We start from the raw sequence: 15,986 nt of genomic DNA on the forward strand, positions 1-15,986 counted from the left end.
GTTTCACTCACTTTAAAACACAATGGCAACCACCAATTTACTGTATTATTTTTGTACTGTGGAGTACATTATTAGTATTCAGTAAATGAGTATGAAATAAAAAATCTTCCGATTTCCTAATATGCAAAACTGCAACCGAAAAACGAATAACGAGTTTTGTGCACTTTTAAAATACTTTATTCGTCGTTTTACCTCAAAGCAATACATAGTATGATATAAAGTTCGAGATTATTTATCATTTATTTATCGTTAAATAATTTCACCGTATACATCTAATGCACTTATTATGTTATAGAAATCGGTATACGTATGAGTTGACTAATAACGGGTCCACAAGGAAAAAGTGTTTATTATTAATTTAAAATCCTAAGGGATAAACGAGGCATTTAAATGGGGGGTGGGAGGGGGTTCCACTTGATCGCGCAAATAGGACGAGTGGCGCGTCAATACAGTGATGGGCAGAGTGAATGTATCAATCTGAGCTCTGAAATTAGTGAATACAGTGCATCGCTCCGTGCTTAGCTGTAATTGTTTAAACAAATCAATAACGTTAGAATTTTTCGTCTTAAGACGTTACGTCAGAGCTCGAGATTTTTTCACGTTACTCGAGGCTATACCTAGGGGTTGCGGCAATATCACTTCTAGCCCAGTCAATAAAGGTTTTGTGTCTAAACAAATTAGTGACAAGCAAAACTATATACAATCGTTAGTACCCAACTAGATATACATTTTCCCAAAAGTGCCTAAAAATCCCCCCGGTGCTCTTCCCCCCCCCCCTCAGCAATTGCATGGTTTTACTAAAACACGTCTAGTTTACGTACAAGTTGACTAATTCGGTAAAATAATAGCTTGTTGTTATTAAAACTAAGTTTCCTACAAAAAATATCGTATACATGTTTATCGTCAATCTAACCGTTTTCCCGTAATTTTAGTATAATTCATATCACAGATTTCATATCAAGCTTTGACATATATTTATCTACTTTATTACTCGACCATAAAACATAAATTTGTTTTTTTTTATTACATGCTCGGCAAACGCCATTTTACAAGAGAGATGAGTTGACATTGATAAAATTAAATGTGACTTAATGTGAAATGTGTGAGCAATAATTAAATATTATAACAAACTAGTGGCATGTAGGGATATAAGTCCCTAAAGAGCTCAAAATGTAAAACAACTTTTTTTAATATTCAAACAACCTAAATAATCAAATTATTTATTTGTTAAGATGGATATTCCTGCACACCATACGTTTGTCTAAAAAGTCTCTCTGTTTGCTTTGGTTGTTGTCATCGATGTATATCAAATACAATGTTTGTCCTTTACGTTACCAAGCGACCATCCGTTTGTAGGGAAGTATACAGTATAAGTACTATATCAAATTAACAGTTTTATTAGCCCAATGAGTAATATTTTATGGTTTTTTGTTCCATTTCCCAGTTGTGGAAGACAATATTGGCACTTGATGCAAAAATCCTTGCTTTGGTTTTTGGTTTTCAAAAAGTCTCAATTATAAGTAACGTTATCCCTGGTTTTAATATAGTATACAGAGCATTGCGGAGTTAACTTGCGAAGAAGTAAACCAACTGCGTGTATTGAATACTGTAGTCCATGAGCCAAACCTAAAAATGACCTTAATTGGTACCACCTGGGGTGGCAAGTGCTATCAATGTTTTTCTTGCATATTTTTATGTGTAGATCAAGAATATATGTGATAGCAATGCATAAGTAGTAGCTTTATGTACAAAAAAGTAGGTTTTATATGATAAAATTGAATTTTTTTCTTTAAAAATGTAATTTTGTCTCATACATTGGTAAGAAGACACCAGTCAAGGTAGCACGTGCTATCAATGTTTTTCTCGTATAGTTTTATGTGTAGATCAAGAATATATTTGATAGCAATGCATAAGTAGTAGCTTTATGTACAAAAAAGTGGGTTTTATATAACAAAATTGAATTTTTTCTCAAAAAATTGTATTTTGTCTCCTGTGTGGGAAGGTACCAGTCATGGTGGCACATGCTATCATTGTTTTTCTTGTATAGTTTTATGTGTAGATCAAGAATATATGTGATAGCAATACATAAGTAGTAGCTTTATGTAAAAAAGTAGGTTTTTATATAACAAAATTGAATTTTTCTCAAAAAATTGAATTTTGTCTCATTTATTTGTAAGAAGGTACCAGTCAAGGTGGCATGTGCTATCAATGTTTTTCTTGTATAGCTTTATGTGTAGATCAAGAATATATGTGATAGCATTACATAAGTAGTAGCTTTTATGTACAAAAGTAGGTTTTTATATAACAAAATTGAATTTAAAAAAAAATTGAATTTTGTCTCATATTTTTGTAAGAAGTTACCAGTCAAGGTGGCACGTGCAATCCATGTTTTTTTGTATGGTTTTATGTTTACATTAAGGTGATAGCAATGCATAAGTAGTAGCTTTATATAAAAATAGGTTTTCATATTTTAAAAAGGATTTTTTTTCTCAACAAATTTAAATTTTCTGATAAATTTGTTAAAAGGTCCCAGTCAAAGTGGAGGCACGTGCTATCAAAGTTTTTCTTGTATGTTTTTTTATTGAGTTTTGTATGTAGATCATAAACTTACATTATAGCATTATCCATGTAGAAGCTTTTTCTTAAAGAAATCATTTTAAATTTGAAAATATCAAAACTTTTGTTTGAACAACATGTTTTTGGCATGAAGATTGATAAAAAACGTTCCAATGAAAATTTTGTTAATGTAAATGTTGTTCTTTTGTCCAATATCTAAAACAAAGCATATTTATTTTTGTCCGTATGTCTTACTATTTATTCGCTATATGGACTGGAGTGCGTTCTGGCTCCATGCTTCAAAACATCAAGTGCGTCTCAAATGAGCCCGTCCAGTCTAGCACCAAATTAACATACCTATTGATATTTGTAATATATATATATTGTATATTATATTTATATAATTATAATGTTATGGCATTATATAGGGTATAACTGGTAAAGAACACAAGATTATAGATATTGAATTCTTTAATTATTTCTTTAATGAATATGTCAGTGTATGCCCTTTACAGGTGTTTGGGTTAGAAATAAAGTAGTTTTAGTAATTTAATAAAACAGTTCCTCATATTCTTCTTCTGTAACTTTATCTTCATCGTCGTCAGGTTGGTTTGTGCAAGTTGCCAATTTACAAAGCTGAGTGCACTTCAAGCCATTTGCTATGCAGGGACATTGGTCTTCTTTGAAAATTCTTTTGCAATCACAAGATATCATTTCAATGACCGCTTGAGGTGCTGGAAGTCCTTCCATCCAATCAATCCCTTTTTCGTCTCATTCGTTTGTCTCCTTCACTAACCACCCATGCCCAATAAGACTTGGAATTTCATCAGTTTTCATACAGTTTTTCCAAACTGCAGTCTGGTATACTAATTGGCCCGTCGAGTGTGTTTTAAAAGGCAGTCGTCACATGGTGGTAGCTGATGGGGATCAACTTCACCCTTCTTAGAACAAAACATTTTATATCTATACTGGTTTACTTTATTGGTTTCCTGTTAGTCTCCATAAAGTTTACACACAAACCTTTGTAGGCAATTGAACAGTTCATCTGGAACAACCCAGTTAGTTCCCAGTTCTTGAAATATTTTCTGACATTCTTTGTTCCTTCGAACCATCTTCAGTGCTGCAATATTGCCTTTACTTGTGCCTTAATTTGTATTTTAAAATTTAAAATAATATTGTAAGAAAATCCTACTACAGAGATGATGCTACAATGTTTATTTAAGATCTACATACAAAAAAAAATAAAAAAAAACGTTGATAGTACGTGCCTCCATGAATGGTACCTTTTTACAAATGTATGAGGAAAATCAACTTTTTTTATAACACCTATTTTTCCATAAAGCTACTAGTAGACTCCCTCTAGTTCGGCTTCGGTTGGATCGGCCGTCGGATGGTCGGGCCCGGTCTCAGTGGGACAAGTCATATCGTCACGGGCGAATGACGTTCGACAGGATTCAACTTGAATGTTTAGTTTCCGGCCATAGAAGTTAACAATTCATGTCAGTTTAGTTGACGGGTGCTTTTATGCGTGAATTGTTGGTATTACCTATGTACAACTATGTTACCTACATAACCTCAAAAGTACCAAGAACATGTTATAAATAGTTTTTCTTCAGTCTAATGTGTTGAAATGCAGTGTTTAATTAAATATTTCGGACATTTTTTTATGCGGTAAGTCCCCCATTATTGTTTTTGAAACACCACGGTTTATTTGACAAAAATAAATTAAAGCAAAACAAAATAATAGCCATCGTTAGCTTCAAGGTCAAGCTATCCGCTTGCTCTGACAATCATCTGCTCTTTACACAACTTGCTATCTCACAACAGTTTGTGATTGGGTGTTTAGTAACCATGGCAACTTGTTGAATGTGTGGATAAAGAGAAACCAAAGAAAGAATAGAAGAACAAAGAAGAAAGAATAAGCACGTCATCCATCTTTAACCTATTTTACGACCTATTTTAAGACTAAGTATTATGATTTTATGCTATTTTATGAGTTATCTAATGATTTTATTGACATCCTTATGTTCTGAAAACAACATGTAGTAGTAGCCTATGCTGACTACGGTAGCAATAGCTTGCAGTACTAGACTTTCTATTGTTCTGTTCTTAACGGGATTTATTGATGTACGTACAGTGTTGTGTGTGTTTTTTTTTTTTTTTTTTTTTTTGCTTGAGTATGCGTGATTTGAACGGTACAGTTTTTATTACTGAACCAAGGTTAATTCATGATTGCGCAATACCATTATTTGTATTTTGATTATGTAAAATGCACTACATCCGGTTAGTCCGGCCGTTTTGTAGTCCGGCCAGTGGTCCGGTCCCGAGGTGGCCGAACTAGAGGGAGTCTACTGATACTTAGGCAATGCTATCACATATATTCTTGATCTCTACACATAAATCTATACAAGAAAACATTGATAGCACGTGCCACCTTGACTGGTACCTTCTTACAAATAAATGAGACAAAATTCATTTGTTGAGAAAAATTCAATTTTGTTATATAATAACCTACTTTTTTTACATAAAGCTACTACTTATGTATTGCTATCACATATATTCTTGATCTACACATAAAACTACACAAGAAAAACATTGATAGCATGTGCCACCTTGACTGGTACCTTCTTACAAATGAGACAAAATTAAATTTTGAGGGAAAATATTCAATTTTGTTATATAAAACCCACTTTTTTGTACATAAAGCTACTACTTACGCATTGCTATCACATATATTCTTGATCTACACATAAAACTATACAAGAAAAACATTGATAGCACGTGCCACCTTGACTGGTGTCTTCTTACCAATATATGAGACAAAATTAAATTTTTGAGAAAGAATTTAATTTTGTTATATAAAACCTACTTTTTGTACATAAAGCTACTACTTATGCATTGCTATCACATATATTCTTTATCTACACATAAAACTATATAAAAAAAACATTGATAGCATGTGCCACCTTGACTGGTACCTTCTTACAAATGAGACAAAATACAATTTTTTTTAGAAAAAATTCAATTTTGTTATATAAAACCCACTTTTTTGTACATAAAGCTACTACTTATGCATTGCTATCACATATATTCTTGATCTACACATAAAACTATACAAGAAAAACATTGATAGCACGTGCCACCTTGACTGGTGTCTTCTTACCAATGTAAAAGACAAAATTAAATTTTTTGAGAAAAAATTCAATTTTGTAATATAAAACCTACTTTTTGTACATAAAGCTACTACTTATGCATTGCTATCACATATATTCTTGATCTACACGTAAAACTATACAAGAAAAACATTGATAGCACTTGCCACCCCAGGTGGTACCAAAATATCAATTGGCTCATGGACTACTGGCTTGATAATATAGAGCGATCAACTACATTAAAGTAAACAAAACAAAAATCAGCTGTGTGTGGCTTCTAATGCTATTCTTATGGAGAATATTTTACGTTATATCTAAATTTTGTGTAAAATTTTTGGGAATTTTACTATTTTTCCCGCCGTCACGGGATTGAGACCTTTATTTCGAGACCTCTCCCACCATTCTACGTCTTCCCAGTCACCCACAATTTTGACGCAAAGAATCGGCTTACGTAATTAATATATAGACTAGTGGCTTGTAGGGACATAAGTCCCTAAAAAGCTCAAATGTAAAACAATATTGTAATATTCAAACAAACTCAGAATAAAATTATCTATGTGTCAGAATTGATACAGTGCTACAATAATAGAAAAACTCATATTAGTACCCTGGCCCAGTTCCCCCAGTGATTATTTCTAATCTTATAGCCCTACTCGCCTTTGGCTCGCTGGGGGCTCCGCCAGGCCCCCTAGCTGTTAGTCGTCATTAGTAGATAGTAGTTTAGTTGTTTAGTCGTCATTAGTAGATTAGAGTTAAGTTGTAACAAAGCAAGAAGTGAAACCGTCAATATTAAGGTATATAACTTCGAGTAAGTTAACTTCGAGCTCGACCTTAAAGAACACCTCATAAAAGTTCATTTTTAAAGTTGTGGTAAGAGAGTATGTTAGTTAAGTATTTTTACAACTGAGTTGTTGGTCAAACGAAGTACAAATATAAGGAGAGTAGGGTTCGTTATAGTGAAAATCGACATTAAAGTAATAACGATTCCATGAATATATAAGAAGAGATTGATAAGTTCATAAGTTGATAATAGTAAAGTATTGTATGAAGTAAATAGATTGTAGTAGATCGGAGGCCAGGAAACGTCGGAACCATATTTGCAATTATTAAAAAAATATACAAGTTAGCAAACTTTTGTATAAGATAAGTAGATTGATAATTTAATAAGATGATAATATTAAAGTATTATATGAAGTAAATAGATTATAGTAGATATTCATGTATATATTTATGATAATAAATTAAGTAATGTTTGTTTCCCTGTCGGTTAGCCATAAACTTTATGGGCATATCCAGTTCCGCCACGAGGAGGCCAGGAAACGTCGGAACCATATTTGCAATTATTTAAAAAATATACGAGTTAGTAAACTGTTGTATAAGATAAGAAGATTGATGTAGATTGATAAGTTAATAAGTTGATGATATAAAAGTATTATATGAAGTAAATAGATTATAGTAGATATTCATTTATGTATTTATGAAAATAAGTTAAGTAATGTTTGTTTCCCTGTCGGTTAGCCATAAACTTTATGGGCATATCCAGTTCCGCCACGAGGAGGCCAGGAAACGTCGGAACCATATTTGCAATTATTTAAAAAATATACAAGTTAGTAAACTGTTGTATAAGATAAGAAGATTGATGTAGATTGTTAAGTTAATAAGTTGATAATATTAAAGAATTATATAAAGTAAATAGATTACAGTAGATATTCATGTATATATTTATTAAAATAGATGAAGTAGTGCTTGTTTCCCTGTCGGTTAGCCATAAACTTTATGGCATATCCAGTTCCGCCACGAGGAGGCCAGGAAACGTCGGAACCATATTTGCAATTATTTAAAAAATATACAAGTTAGTAAACTGTTGTATAAGATAAGAAGATTGATGTAGATTGTTAAGTTAATAAGTTGATAATATTAAAGTATTATATAAAGTAAATAGATTATAGTAGATATTCATGTATATATTTATTAAAATAGATGAAGTAGTGCTTGTTTCCCTGTCGGTTAGCCATAAACTTTATGGCATATCCAGTTCCGCCACGAGGAGGCCAGGAAACGTCGGAACCATATTTACAATCATTCCCAAATGTACAAGTTAGTAAACTTTACTAACTGCTTAAAGGAAATATATACAAAAACTAAACTAACTACTAAAAAAAAGAAAAAATATATATACAACAACTGGGACTTTTGATAAGGTAAGCCCCCTATCGTACTGTCAAACTAGAATACTAAACACACAAAAAAACTACTTATTTCTAATAAAAATAACTAAAAGGAAATATGTACAACAACGGGGACTTTTGGTAAGGCAGGTCCCCTATGTACAACTGCCGGTGTTGTCAAGTCACGACGGGGAGTTTTGATGAAGCAGATCCCCTAGCCTACTGCTGGTGGATTCATAGTTTAGACCATAGTTTAGTATTTCTTTGCTAATCCGTCCTCATTTTTAAGTACTTAATTGTTCATAGTATATTATTTTTTATTTGTTGGATGTATTTTTGGTTTGAAAACATATTACCGTTTTTATATTAAGCCTACAGTTAAAAAAACTAATCATCTAATGATTACGAACTCTTTTGCCACTGGTTAGGGTTTCATTATCATGTGAACGAAACCAATCACGAAAAAAACTTTTCATCATCATTGATATAGGTACATATTTTTGGTTAGTAAAACGTAAATAAACAGAAACTAAATCTAGGGTTTGCTGTTATGGATGCTCCCTTTACTATCAGTACAATGCATGTTAGGCTATATTATTTTAACCTTTTTCCTTGGAGCAACGGGCAAGTAGGTACAATCTGTACCTGGTTAAAATCTCCTCCAAACAATGCTATTTTCCCGCCCATAGTAATTAATGAAAGAAAAATATGTATTGCCTGTGCGAACCTATTTCATATTTTATACCCAGGTTATTCTTTAGAGTAGCTGTTGAGGTTATTCCACTTGATACAAAATATAGATTAAACACTACAATTAATTACGTGTCAAATTAAATGTTATGAAATTTACAACAAAATTTTTAACAAAACTTCACATATGTTTTGAAATAAAAACCAAACAGAAGTTTTCTAACTAATCTTGCATCGTTGATTATTTAGTCAATGGGGCTATTTTATCATACACATTCCTTCAACACAACAATAACATTGAAATGTGAAGAAATGTAATCAAAGTAAAATAGTTTTGTAAACTTTCTAGACATATGTTTTAAAATAAAGCCTAATTTACATAAAAATACACAAATTTGCAAATTGCACAGTAAAATTGATTTCAAAATTCTAAGACGTAACAAAAAGGTCTCAATTGTAGGCAACATTATCTTTGTTTTATATAGTATACAGTACATTGCAGAATTGACTGGAAAATGAGTAATCCAAATGTAATATTGCTTACTGGCTTAATGATAAATCACGATCAGCTGTATTGAAGTAAACAAAAATCAGCAGTAAATGGCTTCTAATGCTATTCTTATGGAGAACATTTTACGTTATATCTAATTTTGTGTTAAAATTATGGGAATTTCACTATTTTTTCCGCCGTCACGGGATCGAGACCTTAAATGTGAGCCCTCTCTCGTCGTTCTACGACTTACCAGTCGTCCACAATTTTGACGCAAAGAATCGGCTTACGTAATTAATATATAGATGATGATATGAAATAATAATAAATAATATGTAATATAATAATATGAAATACGATAACAACACAGTTTTGATGAATAAATATACATGATTTACAGGACGTAACAGCTATACAGGCATGTTGCACGAAAAACAATATAAATAGACAATTTAACAACAAAAACAAATATGAATAGACTGTTAACAACGAAAACTGCATAACAAACCATTTTGAATAAGACAATATAGATCATTTACAACAAAAACAATATAAGTAGACTATTTAACAAAAAAAAAAAATAAATAAATAAATAAATAGACCATTCAACAGCATAACAGAAAGAGAGACAAATGAATGACACTATTAACAAGATTTTACTACATGTGCATTCTTCTGAGTACGGCACTCGTTTCGGACTTGAAGGATGAGACACTGCGGCCAAAGAAATTGACGTCACCACAGGCAGATGCTGTTCCCTGTGCGCATCAGGCGAGGTACTGGACTGTGCTGAATGTAAGAGGCGGAGTAGTGATCTCTTTTAAACAATTGTTGATGTCTGGAATGACGAGGGACGTGGAAGTCGATCTTTCCCAGCAGCTCAGGACAGTCCAATGACCCATTTACTAGCTTGAAGAGGAATACTGCGTCCATCAACTCTTTTCGAAGAAGCAACGGCGGGAGGCCAAGAAGCTGACCAATCTCGTTGATTTCAACTTCCGTGTAGCGAAGACCCATCTTGGCTCCGATCAATCTGAGAAAGCGGTTTTGGACTTTTTCTAGTTCATTGACCAATCCCAGTAGGTAAGTTGACCACACAGTTGAGTTGAATTCCAGAATTGAGCGGATGAAAGTCATGTAGAGAGATTTAATGGTGGTAAGGGAAAAGGGTCCTCTGGTGGCTCTGAAGATGAAACCGAGCACGGAGTAGGCCTTGGAGCAGATGCGAGATATGTGAAGGTTGGATATGAAGAAAACCCCCAAGTCACGGAAGCGTCGCTTTGACAGACTTCAGAACTTGAAGACCAATATGGTAATTGAAATAGTTCATCTGTGAAGAGCGTGTGAACTGCATGACCACACACTTATTCTCATTCACATCCATAGAGTTGATTCGACACAAATGAATAACATTGTCAAGGTTTCTCTGAAGGCGAGCGTTGCCATCCTTTGAGGAAATCTCACAGAAGAGTTTCAGGTCATCTGCAAAGAGGAGAAACTTAACGTCCAGAATATCTGCGATGTCATTTATGAAGATGTTAAATAAAAAAGGGCCAAGCAGAGACCCTCGAGGGACGCCAGAAGTGACACTAAACAGATCCGATAAGGCCAACGAGTGCCTTACCATAATATTTTCGAATTCTTATTTCAATTCAAGATTTATTTCACCAGTTATAATTATATAATCGTATATTTTTTGTCTAAAATCCTTCAGTGAAATATCGGCTATCAAATCGGACGAGTTTCAAGCAAACGGAAGGTGAACAACCAACATAGAAGTTATCTTTTATAAGGGTTTTCTATGATTAAAAATCAATAGTCCCAGTATTGTTTGTATTTTTTTATACGTTTTAGACTCAATATATAGTAAACTATAGGCTTTAAATTGAGCTATTGATCATTTGAATCAGTTAAGTTCAAAATGCTGTATTACAAAAAATAATAAATTTGATTATTTCCTGGATATGATATTTATTTCAACGCTGCGGAGCAGCATGAGTCCTCTAGTAAATTAATTAAGGTGGTTGCTTGGTTTAAATCTTTAGAAAATATGGCAAATTTATTTTTATTTATCGTGGGGTTTCAAGATGTAATAAAATTGAATTGGTTTTTGTCCGTTGTCGTGGCAAAGCTTTTGGAGAATTCGACGATCTTAGGAGTGTTGTGATTATTTTCACGCGACTCCATATCAACAGATGCAAACTCAGTTAACTCAGTTGATGTGAGGGTGATATAGAGGCCCATTTCATTTAAAATATTAAATGCAGACTGCTCTATACCCATGAGAAATGTTAATAATCCGACTACTTTTACCTGATACAGCCACTCTCTTTAGAATGGTTCAGCGTTGGTTGTTTTTAGTTTTGCACCTCGGGTATTAATCTCTTTCCCTTCATAAACTGCAATGTATTAACCAACAAAGTTGTAGGAAACTATTCAAATTATATCGTACTGTATAACCCTGTATAACCTATTACCTAAATGACGCATAGTTATAAAGGGTTAAGCATTTAGGAATAGAAACATCTTATTAACTACTAAAACATATGTAAGTGTTAGTAAAAACTGGTTTATGTTTTCACATAAATCTGTGAGTGGTTAGCTAACAGTTATTTACGTTTTCGTACGGGTTTTATGTCACGTGAGATGTAAGGTGGATGTAACCCTGCAAACAAAGTGACAAGAGTGATTATTGGTTCCTAAAAGGCTCCTCAGAACCTTTTAGCTTTTAACTTTCTCTCTCAATTTCTCTCCCTTTCATGTAAAAGCTCTCACTTATTTAATTGGAGTTGTTTATGTATTATGTAATCGACTTGAACAGCTTAAAATCTTAAGCGTTTTCATACATTGGTGAAGAAATGTTGTTATTATGCATGTTTATCAAAGGCAAATAAAATTTAATTTGGCATGGGAACTAGGCAAAACCAAGGAAAAGTTATTATTTTATATGACCTTATCACTGTTTTCAAACTAATAATTTTGTATTCAGCCATACTTATTTTAGTCTAGTATCTGGTGTGAATTTAAAATGAGTTAAGTAGAACAAATGTAATAAATACAATTCGTCCTTTAAAAGAATAAACGAACTTATTATAAAAGCCTAAAAAATATTTAATAATAAAATATTAAACCTCTCGGTAAAGCCCGGATAAAAATGCCTGTGACGGTGGTCATTTATTAACTAGCCGCCGAATCCCTTTATAAATAAAAATAGGCTTAAAAATAAGCACAAAAAATGAACTTAAGATGTTAAAAGATTATAAGTGGGTATATATATATATATATATATATATATATATATATATATATATATATATATATATATGGGCCTTATGGGTTGCCATGCTGGTGACGAAAAATAAAAGTAATTCCAATCACATGTTTTATTTACAGCTTGGGGAGAAAATATAAAAGTCTGTACATTACATATTTTTGGACGAGTTTTCGACCACTGTAAGTAGTGGTCCTATATAAATAGTAAACCTGTAGTCATATAATATTAACTAGTGAACCTGTGCGGCTCAATGTCCCGCAAAATAACAAATATGAATTTAGAAAACAAATTCATCGTATTAGGCCTATATATTGACTCGACGTCAAAAATTAAATACAGTAATAATGAAGCCTTGGAAGGGAAGCAGTCCAGCCATGTTCTAGCTGTATATGTATTATATTTAGTAAATTAATAAGTGTTCAAGTTCAAGTATGTTATAGGCAGCAAGCAAGGTTGTAGGGTAGTAATTTTTTAAAGATTTTTAAAAAACATTTAACAAAACATTTGATCATATCAAACAAATAGGCCTATGTAGCATATTTTGAGGGTCATAAAAATGCTGCTTGAAGAAAACACACTTTTAAAAATAAACACTAAAAAACTATATTTTTATCACAAAAGCACTTCCATGAATAGGTACTACGATTTTAGCCTTAAAGTTACCTTCAGGAAGATTACCCTGGTCAGAGATTTCCGTAACGAATATGCATATCCTATTAAAAGATGTAGCCTTACTTAAAACAACACATAATATAGCGCTGCAAATGCCAAAGGTAACAGAAATTAGCATCTTTCCATTTTAAAAGGTAAGTTTGTTTCAGACGGTTAATTTTTATCCTCGAAATCAAAATATGTCCCAACTCACTTGTTCCAGTTAAGACTTTACATTCTATTACGTTGTTAACCATTCTGATCACATGAAGCCTTGTGCCATTATTGAGGCCCTTTTTGATGTATTGATATTCCTCATCAATAAAACCACTGCCCCCTTTTATTAGTCTAATCTGTGTCTTGGCAATCTACTGACCTCTATATTTAAACACTCAGTTGGATTTTCTAGATGGGTGTCTCCGCCTTCGTCTGTTTTCAAGGACCCACTATTCTTCCCCTTCGTATACTGACAATTAATTACCTGACTTGTCAAGTTCATGTAGTAATTCATTAATACTGTTAGTTTGTAAAGAAAATTAGATAAAATACTTGGCTTGGTGCTTTCATAACTGCAAACTCAAAATACACCCTCAAATGAAAAAGATTCAAGATATTGGTTAAAAAAAAAACTATGTTTGTGTAATAACATTATTTACATGAAGTAGATGATTTGTTTGATTTGTCGATCAGCTGTTTAGTTTCAAATGAATTAATAATGTCAAAGATTTGTGATTTAAATACACAAATTATTATAGTAAAGTTTTCTAAATCATGGTAACTTATCCTCCACTAAATTTTACTATTCCCAGCATTAAAATAAAGTAGTAAGATCCATTATGGGTAAACTTTAAGGCACACAATCCTCGATTGAAATGTAGTAGATATACATTAAGAGTCATAATACACAGAACTTATTATGTAGTAGACTTTGACTATTTTCAAGTAACAAACATATGTTTCTGTAAATAAAAATTATCTCCCATGTTATCCTTATGGAGAAATACGAAACTTTAAAGGGCTCCAGGGCCTCAATCTCTCATTATTTCCCTAAAATGAAAGTTTCCTGCACAACTTCACGTTACCCTCTTTCCAATGACACCAAAAACATGTCAATCGGTTCAGTAGTTTCGGAGGAGTAATTGTCACAAAAAACCTGCTTGCGTATTAAATAAGTATAGATGACAAGGTGTTTTTTATTTCACAATTCCAAATCAACCATTTGACGGGTTTTCATGTTTTTGTGTTGAAAGAAAGATAATTTTGAAAGGAAGGGAATTTCGAAGCCACAATTTTAGTTTAGGGTTTCGTTTTTTAGAAACAAGGTTTTAATATTTAAAAAAGCCCAGCAGCGTCACTAACGATTTTGTCGTTTCAGTAGTTGTTTAACTAACAACTGGTTTCAAAATGTGATTGAAATGTTTATGCTACAAATTATTATTTCACTTTAAAATTACCCAATGTATTTTAGTTTTACCCAAACTTAAAGGCAACGCAGCCAGGAAATGTTTAATTTGGACTATCCACCTCAAACACTTGCGTACAACCAAGTTTTGTCGTAAATACAATCCGTGTAAGTATAAGTTTATGCCAAGAAAATTCCAACTCATGTTTTGGAAATATTTGTTCAGCAAACTGGCGCTTTGTTTATGATATAAGTGGTTTACGTGTTGATGTCGGCATACCGAAATGTTCTTTAGTAAAGAAAATGAAAATCGATTTACCTAATTATTACTGAAATACAAATTATTTAAAGGGGAACAGTTTATACTTGCAAATGTGAAGTTTAATGAAAGCGGATTGTACTGAAAACTGTTGGACACAGAAGTAACTATTGCGTCAGTTACTTAGCAACGCTGTGTCGTCATGGACAATAGCGTCGTTGGTATTGGCAGTCTGCAAAAATGTCTACATCAAGCCTACCCAGCAGGAGTGAGAGGTGCGATCGGTTATCTGTATTTCAGATGCAGGGGTTAGTTTTCATTTATATAGAAAAGCGGAAATATATCAGCTACAATCTAATATAAAACAGAAAGTTTAGGAAAAAATTGAAAAATAATATCTTGAATGTCTTTAGAGCATTGCGATTTTTAATTTGTCAAAGTGTTCTTATGTTTCTTGTAAAAAGAAAAATATCTTTACATACATTAAGCAATAAAGTTTTTATTTTATTATATCACATTTATAAAATTTCACATTCATAACCAATAACAATTAATTAATTAAAATGGTTGCTACTGTTCCCAAGCAATCATAAGCTGAAATTAAAAAAAACACTTTTTATAGTTTGTTAATTAGTAAAAAAATTATGACGAACCAAGGTTTTGGCTCTCGGAATTAGAAGAAACGGGTTTTATCCAATTTTTGAAACCTTCAACTGAATGTCGTAAATATCGTAGTATGCAGCATGGGTAAAAGTACTTTAACCTGCATGACCATATTTTTGGCCCTTGGTTCAAAATATACAATTAATTGTAAAATGTATGAAAAACACATTTTTAAAACGTCAGGCTCTGATTTATTGCATTAATGTAATTGCACCAACTTTGTTTGATATCACGGTTCTGTCCACTAACAATATGTTTCAAGCTACATTCAAACGAGCATTTGGTAGTGTTGAATTGACGCAAATGAAAATGTTTTCCTGCATTCACCTGACAAAGTGGGCTTCCTTGAATTGATTATAGTAGAGAAAGTTGCTAATTGCTGCATTTACTTACTTTTGCCGCACGCGTTTTATGCTGAGGTATTTTTTTTGCCGCACACCAGTATTCCAACCAAACAACACAAAACAGCATCCTTTTATTATGCACGTAATCCATGTGCGCTTGGTAATATCTTGTCAACACAGATACTACGACTCTGATCAGCTAGCCCAGTTGTTTCCAATTTCGTTCAAAGCGACGTTGGATTAACATAACCTAAAACGTGTTGTTTACTGTTTGAAATACTAATTATTTCTCTGCTTTATAGTAACTGTAGGAAAAATATAATGTGTAACACGAGTG

The sequence above is a fragment of the Macrosteles quadrilineatus genome, unplaced genomic scaffold (genome assembly GCF_028750875.1).
Source record: "Macrosteles quadrilineatus isolate MER2022 unplaced genomic scaffold, UCM_ALF_1.0 Scaffold_1__1_contigs__length_201487025, whole genome shotgun sequence".
In the NCBI taxonomy this organism is placed as follows: Eukaryota; Metazoa; Arthropoda; class Insecta; order Hemiptera; family Cicadellidae; genus Macrosteles; species Macrosteles quadrilineatus.